This window comes from Schistocerca cancellata, chromosome 2 (genome assembly GCF_023864275.1).
Source record: "Schistocerca cancellata isolate TAMUIC-IGC-003103 chromosome 2, iqSchCanc2.1, whole genome shotgun sequence".
NCBI classification, from domain to species: domain Eukaryota; kingdom Metazoa; phylum Arthropoda; class Insecta; order Orthoptera; family Acrididae; genus Schistocerca; species Schistocerca cancellata.
This window is the reverse complement of record NC_064627.1, coordinates 691,833,761-691,846,322: the sequence shown is the minus strand read 5'-3', so window position 1 is coordinate 691,846,322 and position 12,562 is coordinate 691,833,761. Positions and strand designations below refer to the sequence as shown.

Here is a 12,562-nt window from a genome sequence, read left to right as displayed (position 1 = left end):
GCAAAATAGCATTTTGTAGATGAAAATACTTATTTTCCTTTTTGCAATCCTCTGTAAACTTCCTCAAAGTAATTCATATTACTTCAAGTTGTGTACACAGGAGAATTGCCAATATCTGAATGAAGACTCCACCATATGCCCCTTGGGAAAGCAGTTCAGGACTGCTTTGTTGGTAGAATTCACTTCTGTGAGCACAAAACAATGCATGGTGGCAGTTAAATGACTTTCAGGAAGACAACAAAAGCATACAATTTCAGTCAAGGATAGTAAGATGAACATCTGCTTCATAACGAGTCCAATAATAGTCTAGGTTCTGTCCACCCTGTGACCGTGTACACCGCTGGACTGCCTTTGGCCACTACTATTATAATCCTTAAACATATTAGGACATGTATAGCATGCTATACAAACTACTCTGAATGGTCACCGTCTTAGTTTCTTCAGATATTCTTGTGACAACAGATAAATTTGCTTCAGAGTGAATAGGCTATTTTTTTCCTCATATACCCTGTTTTAATGCTGAATATGCATCATCAATGAAAAATTATGTCTCAGGATAAACTTTGTATAACCTTGCCTCAGAATAAATTCTACACAATCATGTTTCATCTCTGTAACTTTCATTTCCAGTTACAATCTCAAATATCAGTTCTGATCTTCTCCAATTTTGATCCCATAACCAAGTATGTCATTTTTGCGGAAGACATAAAATACTACACGCAGTAAACAACAGAAATGATGGAAGGAATTTGTGTACTGCACATCCAGATGAATTTTGTTACCTATTACGAGGGCTATCCACAAAGTACATTATGTTTCGGAATTAAAAATAAATAAAGTATTGGAACATTTTTTTATTATATACAGATGAAAGCCACACTTAAATACTACTTTTCTACATAGTTGCCTTTTAAATTAAGGAACTTATCGTAGCGATGGACGAGCTCGGAAATTCCTTCGTCGTAAAATTCGGCCGCCTGAACCTTCAACCACGTGGTTACCTCTTCTTGAAGCTGTGTGTCGTCTTCAAAACGCTGCATAGCCAAACACTTCTTCATTGCTGGGAATAAGTGGAAGTCGCTCGGTGCCAGGTCGGGACTGTACGGCGGATGAGGAAACAACTCCCACTTAAAAGATTCGAGAACTTCACGAGTGGCATTTGCCGTGTGGGCCCGGGCGTTGTCGTGAATCAGCAAGATCTTTGAGCCCCACTTTCCCCTGCACTTGTTTTGTATTGCTCTTCTGAGGTTGTGCAGAGTTTGGCAACACCTTTGAGAGTTTATTGTAGTGCCTCTTTCCAGGAAATCCACAAAAATCACACCTTTTCTGTCCCAAAAGACGAGGTAACCACGTGGTTGAAGGCGCAGGCAGCCGAATTTTACGACGAAGGAATTTCCAAGCTCGTCCATCACTACGATAAGTGCCTTAATTTAAATGGCAACTATGTAGAAAAGTAGTATTTAAGTGTGGCTTTCATCTGTATATAATTGAAAAAAAATTCCAATACTTTATGTATTTTTAATTCCAAAACGTAATGTACTTTGTGGATAGCCCTCGTATTTAGAAAGTTGTCTCCACCCTACGCAGTACAAATTATCTTTTAGATATGGCAGTGGAAAGTCTTGATTGAAAACAATTAATTTAAGGAATGAGGCTAACAATTCACTGAAATGTTGATGTGCTGAGCCGTCGATTGGAGGGTCCATAACCATTGACAGGATGTCCACAATTTAGCTCTGAAGAGGACTCAACCGAAAATTAGCAATGTTCATACAGTCCTGTTTACATTCATATCTACTCCCCACCAACTATTCAGTGAGTTACCTTTATTCCATAAAATATTTATAAATAATGATATTGTTACAGTGCAGACTAGAATTAATTAAGACAAATCACCATTCACATAGCACAAAAAATAAGCAAATTTTATGCTTTCTTTACTTGCAGACAGGTACACTTTGAATCTGGAGCTAGTGGAATAGTTTATGAAAAATTATGTTAAATATTCACCAGCGCAAAGTACTTAATCGATTGTATTGCATACATAGAGCCGTTTCTTCATGGCAAAAACAACATCAAAATACATGAAATGTAGGTTAACACTAACAAAATCTTGTATTGTCAAAGTTTCAGTTATTCCACAACTGTTAATTCCATGTTTATTGAAATCAAATAGTCCAGCTGCTCTTAGTTTAATAGTCTCCTCTGAACACAACCCCAGAACAATGATGACCATCTTAGCACTTCCGTTTCTTCATACTTCATGAAGCCCTATCACATCTACATGGAATACAGTAAACACCTGGTTTATGGAGCCCAAAGTCATCTTTCACGGTATCTAAAACAGCATGCAATTTTCGGAGGTGGATGGAAAACTCATTTAATGTCACATTGAGCCAGGATTCTGCCAATTTTGTTCAATACTTTGTCAGTCTATGGCAGATATGCCATTGTCTTTTCCTCCTCATTTTCTGCCTGCTGGGCTTGTTGCACTTTGTCTGAAAGCATGTCAGATTTGTCTCTTGTCATATCCTTTCATCTTGAAAACATTCTTAAGGTGGTTAAGCTCCCTTGGTAGGCTTCCTTCATCCGATATTGCATGGACCCTGTGAACCAGTGTATGTAGCTTACCCTCACACTGAAGGATGATGGCAGCAGGCAGTGTGGTGATAGAAATCAGTGTAGGTGGCCTTCCTGTGACCTACAGTGACATTTGTTTCAAGCTTGACTGAGATGTACAAAATGGAGAGTTCACCATTCTCTTCCACCTCCATGGCGAATCTGATACTGGGATTCAGAGAGTTGAGATGTTGGAGGTACTCCTGTAGTCTTTCACTGCCATGTGGCCACAGCAGACGTATCAAAATATTGGAAAAAGCATGTAGGCTTCTCACTTCAGTGCAGTTGTTTCCAGTAATTTCTCTTCGAAGTGTTTCATAAACAAGTTTGCCACACTGGTGACAGATGGCACCCACGGCAATGCCATCCATTTGTTCATAATGGCAACTAGAAAAATGATATGACGAGAGAGAAATCCGACATGCTTTCAGTCAGAAAGCACAAGCCCAGCAGAAAAAACAATGAGGAGGAAAAGACAATGGCATATCCACCGCACACTGGGGAAGTATTGAACAAAATCGGTACAACCCTGGCACAACTTAACATTAAATGTGTTTTCTGTCCACCTCCAAAAACACACGTCCTATTCGATATGGTGATATACGACTTGGGCAATCCATAAACCAGGTGTTTACCATAGCACTGCACTGACATGTAATTGACTGTTAAAAAATTTAGTACCTTGTAATAATAAGCTTTACCTTTCAACCTTAGTAGCAACAAGATTTAACTTATTTACCGTATAAATAAATTTCAACCACTTGTTTCGCTCAGCTAATGTTGAGGGAACACAGTGATACATAATATTTTACATTTTTTACTGACCCAATACACAGTCAAATTTGTGAGGCCTTTTTCCTCTAATGGGAGCAATGAAAACATTTAAAAGTGAAAGAACAATAGAAAGGAAACTCCATATTTCACTATTTTGTTCCAAGTTCCTAATACACAAAATGAACATTGCAAAGCAGAAAATGGGAAATGTTTTTCGACTCAAGGCAAAGCACTGCGTACAGTGAATGGCCTATACTACAAACACATTATGGGCATACTGTTGAGATGCAACAATTTCAGAACCTGCAATCATTAAATTGTTACATTATCCAGCAGAAACAAAATCTGAAAATGTACGACTCATTCCACACCTGATTCCGAACAAAAACAAAAAAGATGTAAAAAGAAAGGAAAAAGCTATGTAATTTATCATACGACTGCAATCTGTCACATTTCATCTAGACCACTTCCATCGAAGTACCAGCGCCTTATCACAAGACATCAGCATTTAAGAAATAGAGCCATGGTCTTGGATCATCACAATCACTGCTATATTTTCATGACCTATGAGAGAGAAACAAAGCTTTGAGATTTGTTTTCATTATCATATTTGAAACTCTTACATTTACATCTTTTCACAGTACTCTACCCGAGGTTCTATGCACTGCTTCCGCCAGTCACATCACTTGCTGGCATTGTGGGAAACTTCTGGTGGGTCCTTTATGCACACTTTATACGCAATGATGGCAAATTAGCAAGCATGTACAGTTTCTTCTGCTTTGGGGAACAAGAAGACATGCATAGAGCTAGGATAGGGGCTACTGGCTGAAGGAGGAAGGTGCCCGGATCTCGCATCTCAGGCAGACACTGTTCCCATTGCACAGTGGGCTGGTGCACTGTGCAGATACAATTTTGGATTTTTCTTCTTGATGCATTCAAAGAATTTTGATGGGAAAACTCACGAGTACCAAACCTGAAGTTATTGTTTTCCCTGCATCTACCGCAATGTTACTCATGTGGCCACCTACTGCAAAGTACATGTGCTCTTTCCCTTTTTATGGAGGGGAAAATCCAAATGCATGATTGCCACTTCATTTCAGGATCAAATTTGTATGCTTTTATTCTCATCAGTTATGATATTAACTACTACATTTTACTGCTCAGAATCAAATTGCCAAGTTGTTTGATCAGGTGTTAGAATGTACAGTATTTAATGACTGCAGATCTACTTAACCTGAAGATCCATACAGGATCTTGTACACAATGCATCTCATTCTCAAGGCTGCACTGTTTCGTTAATAGCACCAGGGCTGTTTGATGAGGATATTGCTGCACTAAGCTCTTTTTGTTCAATTGCTGCAGTTTTGGCAATCCTGGTGAACTTTTTCTAGAGGTTTTCTTTCGTGTCTGAAGTCATTAGAAAAGATGACAAACTGTTGTTTTGAAGGTAAATGAACACAAAAAGCCTGAATTCCATGATCTAAACAACTATTTATATACAGTCCTACCTTAAAATAATACCAAACTCATTGCACAAATCTGGCAGTAAGTGGAGCAAATCACAGACTAGTGGCTACCATTCAGTGTGGAATGTCCAGTTCAATTGAACTACAGCTGCACTAATTTTGGACTGTGATCAATGAGTGTACTAATGTCTTCAATTTGGTGAGCAGAGACTGATGGGCAGCCTTACCTGGGCTCATTCCCAACAGTGCCAGTGCATTTAAACTTTTTCATTATTTTTTGACTTGCCTTTCCAGTAGGTCCAGGTTTATGGGCTCAGCAACCAAATCCAATCCAAATTTCACTACACGACAAACTCTGCAACCTTCATGCCGCAGTGACTATTCTCTCCTGCACAGTTAAGGTTGTAGTGGCAAAAGGAGATTTTAGTTTCATGACGAGGCAAATAAAAGTACGATCTGCATTTCCATTCATTTTATCTTGAATTCTCTCCTTGCCTGGACAACTTTTTTTACCTAATTTCAATATAATATCATTCTCTTTAATGCTTTACCCTCCCCAAATGGATTAATAAATCATTTTGTGGTACCTTTTGTTTCCATCTACATTTGTTGTTGCTACTTAGAAAACAGAAATTTCTCTACCAAGGAAAGAATTTGAACTGTGAACAGAATTCCCAAATGTCAAGAATTTAATATTCAAGAAAATTGTTTCAATGCTAAAATTTAGCAACATCAGGTTTTGTTTTGCCATTGACAGGACTCAATGCAAAGGTTCCAAAGTCACTAAATGACGAGATAGATTTGATATGTAGTGTGGTTTCTTATGACACTTCTCTTGCCATGTCTTTGTGCAGGTGGACAGTATCTTATTAATGTGTCTCATGTTTTTATATCAAAAAATGGAAACTGCACATAGGAACATCAACAATGTAGGAAAAGATAGATAACTACTTACCGAAAAGAACATACATCAAACTGCAGGCATGATTAAAAGATACTCACTATTACCTTTCGGCCACAGCCTTCGTCAGGGGGGGGGGGGGGGGGGAGAGAGAGAGAGAGAGAGAGAGAGAGAGAGAGAGAGATATTCTTACATCTATAAAATAATGGTATGGTGAGCACACACGCATGCACACACACAATAAGCACACCTTACATACACATGACCGCTAACTCCATCTCTGGCCAAAATTCAACATCACGTGGAATGCCAAGCAGCAATCTGGAGGGGGAGGGGGACGGGGAAGGGGAAGGTGAAGGTGAAGGTGAAGGTGCAGAGACAGTAGTGTACGGGTGGGGAGAGAAACGAACGCTGTCTGGTGGAGTGTGCAGGGAGTAGTCTGCCAACAGGTACATTGTCAGGAGGTTGTTGGGCAGGGAGGTGGGGGAAAAAAGGAACAAAAAATGGAGGAGCGGGGAAAGATGAGCTAATGCATCAGCAGAGGACTGCAAATGAACAAGGTTGGAGATGAGAATGGAGAGGAGATCATAGATCAGAGGGGGTGGAAAGTGTTGGTTGGAGTGTATGGGGACAGTATGCCACTGTAGGTGTGTGTGGTTTGAGGTTTCTGGGAGCTAAACAGCGTGGTCATCAGCGCCCAAACGCATAGAAACAGTAACACATGCAGTGAAGGGACGAAGACGGACAGCGAACAAGAATGGCTAAAAGACACAGACCTGACGCAGTTCCAAATCCTCACATACAGAGGCAAAACAAGAGAAGAAATGCTCTAAAAAGGAAAGGTAACACAAGGAAAAGAGAACAGAAATTGAAGTGAAACAAGTAGGTAATCATGACTGGCGGACCTCTTACCTAAAATTACGCCACTGTAGATTGAGGCCGGGATAATTATGGGAGTGAAGAATGTGTTTTAAGGGTAACGCCCTTCTGTGCAGTTCGGAAAAGCTGCTGGAGGGGGGAAGGATCCATATGGCTCAGGTAGTGAAGCAGCCATTAAAATCAAGTGTGAAATCAGCTGCATGTTGTGCCACAGGGTGGTCTACTTTGCTCTCTGCTGCAGTTTGGCAGTGGCTGTTCATCCTGGTGGACAGCTGGTTGGTAGTCATACCAATATAAAGAGCTGTGCAATGACTGCAGCAGAGCTGGTAAATGGCATGGCTGCTTTCACAAGAGGCCCGGCCACTGACAGGATAGGATAAACCTGCAGGACTGGGATAGGAAGTGCTGGGTGGGTGGACTGGGCATGTTTTGCATCTGGGTCGTCCACAGGTCTACGACTCTTGTGGCAAGGGGTTGGGATTGGGAGGGGCATAGGGATGGACTAGGATGCTGTGGAGGTTGGGTCTTGTCAAAGACCTACTCTCCTCCTCCCGATGTGTGCAATGGAAGCACTTCTTTGCCACCAATCCCTCCAACCAAAACCATCTTAATTCCAACACTGAACCCAGCCTCTTCCAGTTCACACCAAACTCCAACTGTGTTCCTCCCTCCACTCCCACCTAAACATCCGCTGGTCACCTTCCAGGAATTCCTACCTCCAACTTAGCCTCACCATCCTTCCTCAAGTCCCTTCCTCAGAACATCAACCTTTCAGTAGAAGAAAAACCATTCACAATTTACAGCCGTCAGGCGTAATAACATGAGACTTGGGGGTGCGCTGATGACAGAAAGCATGGGTCACATTTCAGTGGTGTTGGTGGAGTCTATCAGCAGGACGGGTTTCACTAGACACGGCCTGCACCTCAACAGGTATGGGAAGGGGAGGTTGGCAAAGCCTATAGGTGACAGCATAGGTGCGGTTGGTGGGATCACTCATGGGAAAATTCCTGCAGTAGTGGGTGTTAGAGCTGCACCTTTTTTAGATTGAAGTCAACTGATAGGTATTCCTGCTTAAGGGAAGTCTCTCTAACAAGGGAATCACTTTTGACAAAGCTTAGGTATCCGAGTAATGAGGGAATTAGTATATTTCATCAAAATATACAAGGTATTAGAGATAAAGTTAGTGAACTGCTTATAGATGTTGACTCTGAAATTATTGGTATATCTGAACACTTCTTAAATAAGGAGATAATTCAGAGGCTTCCTTTACCAGGATACAGGTTGGCTGGCTGCTTTTCGAGGAGCTTTTGCGGTGTGGGGGGAGTAGCCATGTATGTGAAAAACGGCATCGCATTTGAGTCAATTGATGTTTCAAAGTACTGCACTGAAAAGGTGTTTGAATGTTGTGCAGGTGTGGTTAAATTTAACGGAGCTAAACTTGTAACTGTTGTTATTTATAGAGCCCCAGACTCCGATTTCACAACATTTTTGCTAAAGCTAGAGGAGGTTCTTGGTTCACTTTATAGGAAATACAAAAAGTTAGTTATATGTGGTGACATCAATATTAATTGTATAAGTGATTGTGCAAGGAAGAGGATGCTGGTAGACCTCTTTAATTCATATAATCTAATGCAAACCGTATTCTTTCCAACGAGAGTGCAAGGGAACAGTAGAACAACCAGACAACATTTTTGTTCATTCCTCATTACTAGAAAGGCATTCTGTTAGCAAAAAGGTGAATGGCCTTTCAGATCATGATGCGCAAATTTTAACTTTAAAAGATTTTTATGCTGCAACACGTGTTAAATATAGTCATCAGCTGTTCAGGAAAGCTGATCCAGTTGCTGTAGAGACCTTTGTAAACCTTATAAAGGAACAAGAGTGGCAAGATGTTTATAGCGCTGATACAGTAGACGATAAATATAATGCTTTTCTCAAGACTTTTCTCATGCTCTTTGAAAGTTGCTTTCCGTTAGAACGTTTAAAACAGGGTACTAGCACAAACAGGCAGCCTGGGTGGCTGACTTGAGGGATAAGAATATCTTTTAGAACAAAGTGGCAATTATATCAAAACGTTAGAAACAGTCAAAATCTAAATGCAGCAACCCATTACAAACAGTATTGTAAGGTGCTTAAAAATGTTATTAGGAAGGCAAAAAGTATGTGGTATGCAGATAGAATAGCTAAGTCTCAGCATAAAATTAAAACCATATGGTCAGTCGTAAAGGAAGTTGTTGGTCTGCAGAGACAGGTCGAGGATATAGAATCGGTGCATAGTGGGAATGTCAGTGTTACTGATAAGTCGCATATATGTACAGTATTTAATAATCACTTTCTGAATATAGGAGGTGAACTAAATAGAAACCTAGTCCCAACAGGGAATCATATAGCGCTCTTAGAAAAAAGTGTTCCGAGACTGTTACCTGAAATGCTCCTCCATGATACTGACAAGAGGGAGATTGAGTTAATAATTAAATCACTAAAGACCAAGAACTCTCATGGATATGACGGGGTATCTAGCAGAATACTGAAGTATTGTTCTATGTATGTTAGCCCAGTTCTCAGCCATATCTGTAACTTTTCCTTTAGGAGTGGTCAGTTTCCTGACCGATTAAAGTACTCGGTAGTGAAGCCACTTTATAAAAAGGGAGACATTGATAATGTTGACAATTTTAGACCTATTTCTATGCCATCGGTGTTTGCTAAAGTTATCGAGAACGTTGTATATACAAGGTTACTGGAACATTTAAATTCACATAATTTGCTGTCAAATGTTCAGTTTGGTTTTAGAAATGCTTTAACAACTGAAAATGCTATATTCTCTTTTCTCTGTGAGGTTTTGGACGGATTAAATAAAAGGTTGCGAACGCTAGGTGTTTTCTTTGATTTAACGAAGGCTTTTGACTGTGTTGACCACAAAATATTACTGCAGAAGTTGGACCATTATGGAGATGATGATGTTTGGTTTGTAGGGCGCTCAACTGCGTGGTTATCAGCGCCCGTACCATTTCCCAACCTTTGCTCAGTCCAATTTCGCCACTTTCCTGGATGATGATGAAATGATGAGGACAACACAAACACCCAGTCATCTTGAGGCAGGTGAAAATCCCTGACCCCGCCGGGAATCGAACCCGGGACCCCGTGCTCGGGAAGAGAGAACGCTACCGCGAGACCACGAGCGGCGGACGGACCATTATGGAGTAAGGGGAGTAGCTTACAATTGGTTTGCCTCTTACTTTAAGAACAGAAAGCAGAGGGTAATTCTCCGCAATATTGAGAGTGGTAGTGATATTCAGTCCCAATGTGGCACTGTTAAGTGGGGCGTTCCCCAAGGGTCGGTGCTGGGGCCACTGCTGTTTCTTATTTATATAAATGATATGCCTTCTAGTATTACAGGTGATTCAAAAATATTTCTGTTTGCTGATGACACCAGCTTGATAGTGAAGGATCTTGTGTGTAATATTGAAACAGTAACAAATAATGTAGTTCATGAAATAAGTTCGTGGCTTGTGGAAAATAATTTGATGCTAAATCACAGTAAGACTCAGTTTTTACAGTTTCTAACTCACAATTCAACAAGAACCGACATTTTGATCAGACAGAAGAGGCATATTATAAGCGAGACGGAACAGTTCAAATTCCTAGGCGTTCGGATAGATAGTAAGCTGTTGTGAAAAGCCCATGTCCAGGATCTTGTTCAGAAGCTAAATGCTGCTTTATTTACCATTAGAACAGTATCTGAAATAAGTGACACTTCAACACGAAAAGTAGTCTACTTCGCATATTTTCATACGCTTATGTTGTATGGTATTATTTTTTGGGGTAATTCTTCTGATTCAAAAAGGGTATTTTTGGCTCAAAAACGGGCTGTTTGAGCTATATGTGGTGTAAGTTCGAGAACCTCTTGTCGACCCCTATTCAAAAATCTGGGAATTCTGACATTGCCCTCACAGTATATATTTTCTTTAATGTCGTTTGTTGTTAGCAATATTAGCCTATTCCCAAGAGTTAGCAGCTTTCACTCAGTTAATACTAGGCAGAAATCAAATCTGCATGTAGAATGCACTTCCTTGACTCTTGTGCAGAAAGGAGTGCAGTATTCTGCTGCATCCATTTTCAATAAGCTACCACAAGAACTCAGAAATCTTAGCAGTAGTCCAAACTCTTTTAAGTCTAAACTGAAGAGTTTCCTCTCAATCAATTTCCCTCCTCACTCCCCTCACTCGTATGACACACCGCACACCCACCTTCCAGCTCCTCGAAATCCACAAACCCAACAATCCTGGACGCCCCATTGTGGTTGGTTATTGTGCCCCACTGATAGAATTTCAGCACACATTGATCAACACTTCCAACCAACTGACCGTAATTTAGCCTCCTACGTCAAAGACACCAATCACCCCTTTACCTCCTCGATCATATTTGTCACTGTTGACATCACCTCCCTATACACCAACATCTCTCATGCCCAAGGTCTTATTGCTACTACACACTACCTTTCCCAACATACTTCAGACTCCAAATCTACTACCTCATTCCTCAAACCCCCAACTAACTTTATCCTAGCCCACAGCTACTTCTCATTTGAAGGGAGGGTATATAAACAAATCTGCAGCACAGCCATGGGCACCCACATGGCACCCTCCTATGTCAACCTTTTTATGGGCCATGTAGAGGAGATCTTCCTAGCCTCCCAAAACACCAAACCCCTAATCTGGTTCAGGTTCATTGTGATATCTTTGGACCCAGGGCCAAGACACTATCTTCATTCTTTTACAGTCTCAACACCTTCTCTCCCACCCACTTCACTTGGTCCTCCTCAACCTCGTGCGACACATTCCTAGAATGTTGTCCTCCTCTCTCTGACAGCTCCATCTGCACCTATGTGCACATTAAACCCACCAACCACAAACAGTACCTGCACTTTGACAGCTGCCATCCCTTTGACACCAAAAATCCCTCCAATATTGCCTGTTTACCTGGGAACAGTATCTGCAGTGACAAAAGATCCCTTCCTCAGTATGCTGAGTGTCTCACCAAGGCCTTCAGAGAAAGACACTATCCCCCAGAGCTAGTCCTCAAACAGACCTCCTATGCCATTTCCCCTTCACATCCCCAATATTCTAACCAACCCCAAAAAGCAGCCACAAAGAAGTGTCCTCTTCATCACCCAGTACCACCCCGGACTGGAACAACTGAACCACACTCTTCACCAGGACTTTGATTACCTATCATCGTACCCTGAAATCACAGGAGATAATTTCCACCCCTCTTAAAGTAGTGTTCCATGGCCCACCCAACCTCCATCCCTCTGTCACTCCCAATCCCAACCCCTTGCCACAAGTGTCATATTCCTGTGAACAACCCAGGTGCAAAACCTGCCCAATCCACCCACCCAGCACTTCCTACTCCAGTCCTGTCACAGGTTTATTCCACTCCATCAGAGGCCAGGCCACCTGTGAAAGCAGCGATGTCATTTACTAGCTCTGCTGCAATCATTGCACAGCTCTTTATATTGTTACGACTACCAACCAGTTGTCCACCAGGATGAATGGCCACTGCCAAACAGCAGCCAAAAACAAAGCAGACAACCCTGTGGCACAACATGCCGCTGATTTCACACTTTATTTCAATGGCTGCTTCACTACCTGAGCTATATGGATCCTTCCCTCCACCACCAGCTTTTTTGAACTGCGCGGATGGGAGTTATCCTTACAATATATTCTCTGCTCCCATAATTATTCTGGTCTCAACCTATGGTAACATACTGCCCCCACACAGTCTACCCAACAGTTTCCACCCCTTCTGTGCTATCATCTCCTCCCCATTTTCATCTACCACCCTGCTTATTTGCAGCCCTCTGCCAATACATCTGCCCATCTTTCCCAACTCCTTTCCTTTTTTCCCCCCCTTTTTTTCCCAC

At 41.4% G+C, this 12,562-nt stretch overlaps 1 protein-coding gene across 2 annotated transcripts in view; it reads right to left on the bottom strand.

The window, feature by feature from the left end:
- LOC126162449 (serine incorporator 1) overlaps nt 1-12,562 on the bottom strand; it is a 122,476-nt gene that overhangs the window by 26,566 nt on the left and 83,348 nt on the right. The window lies entirely within an intron of this gene.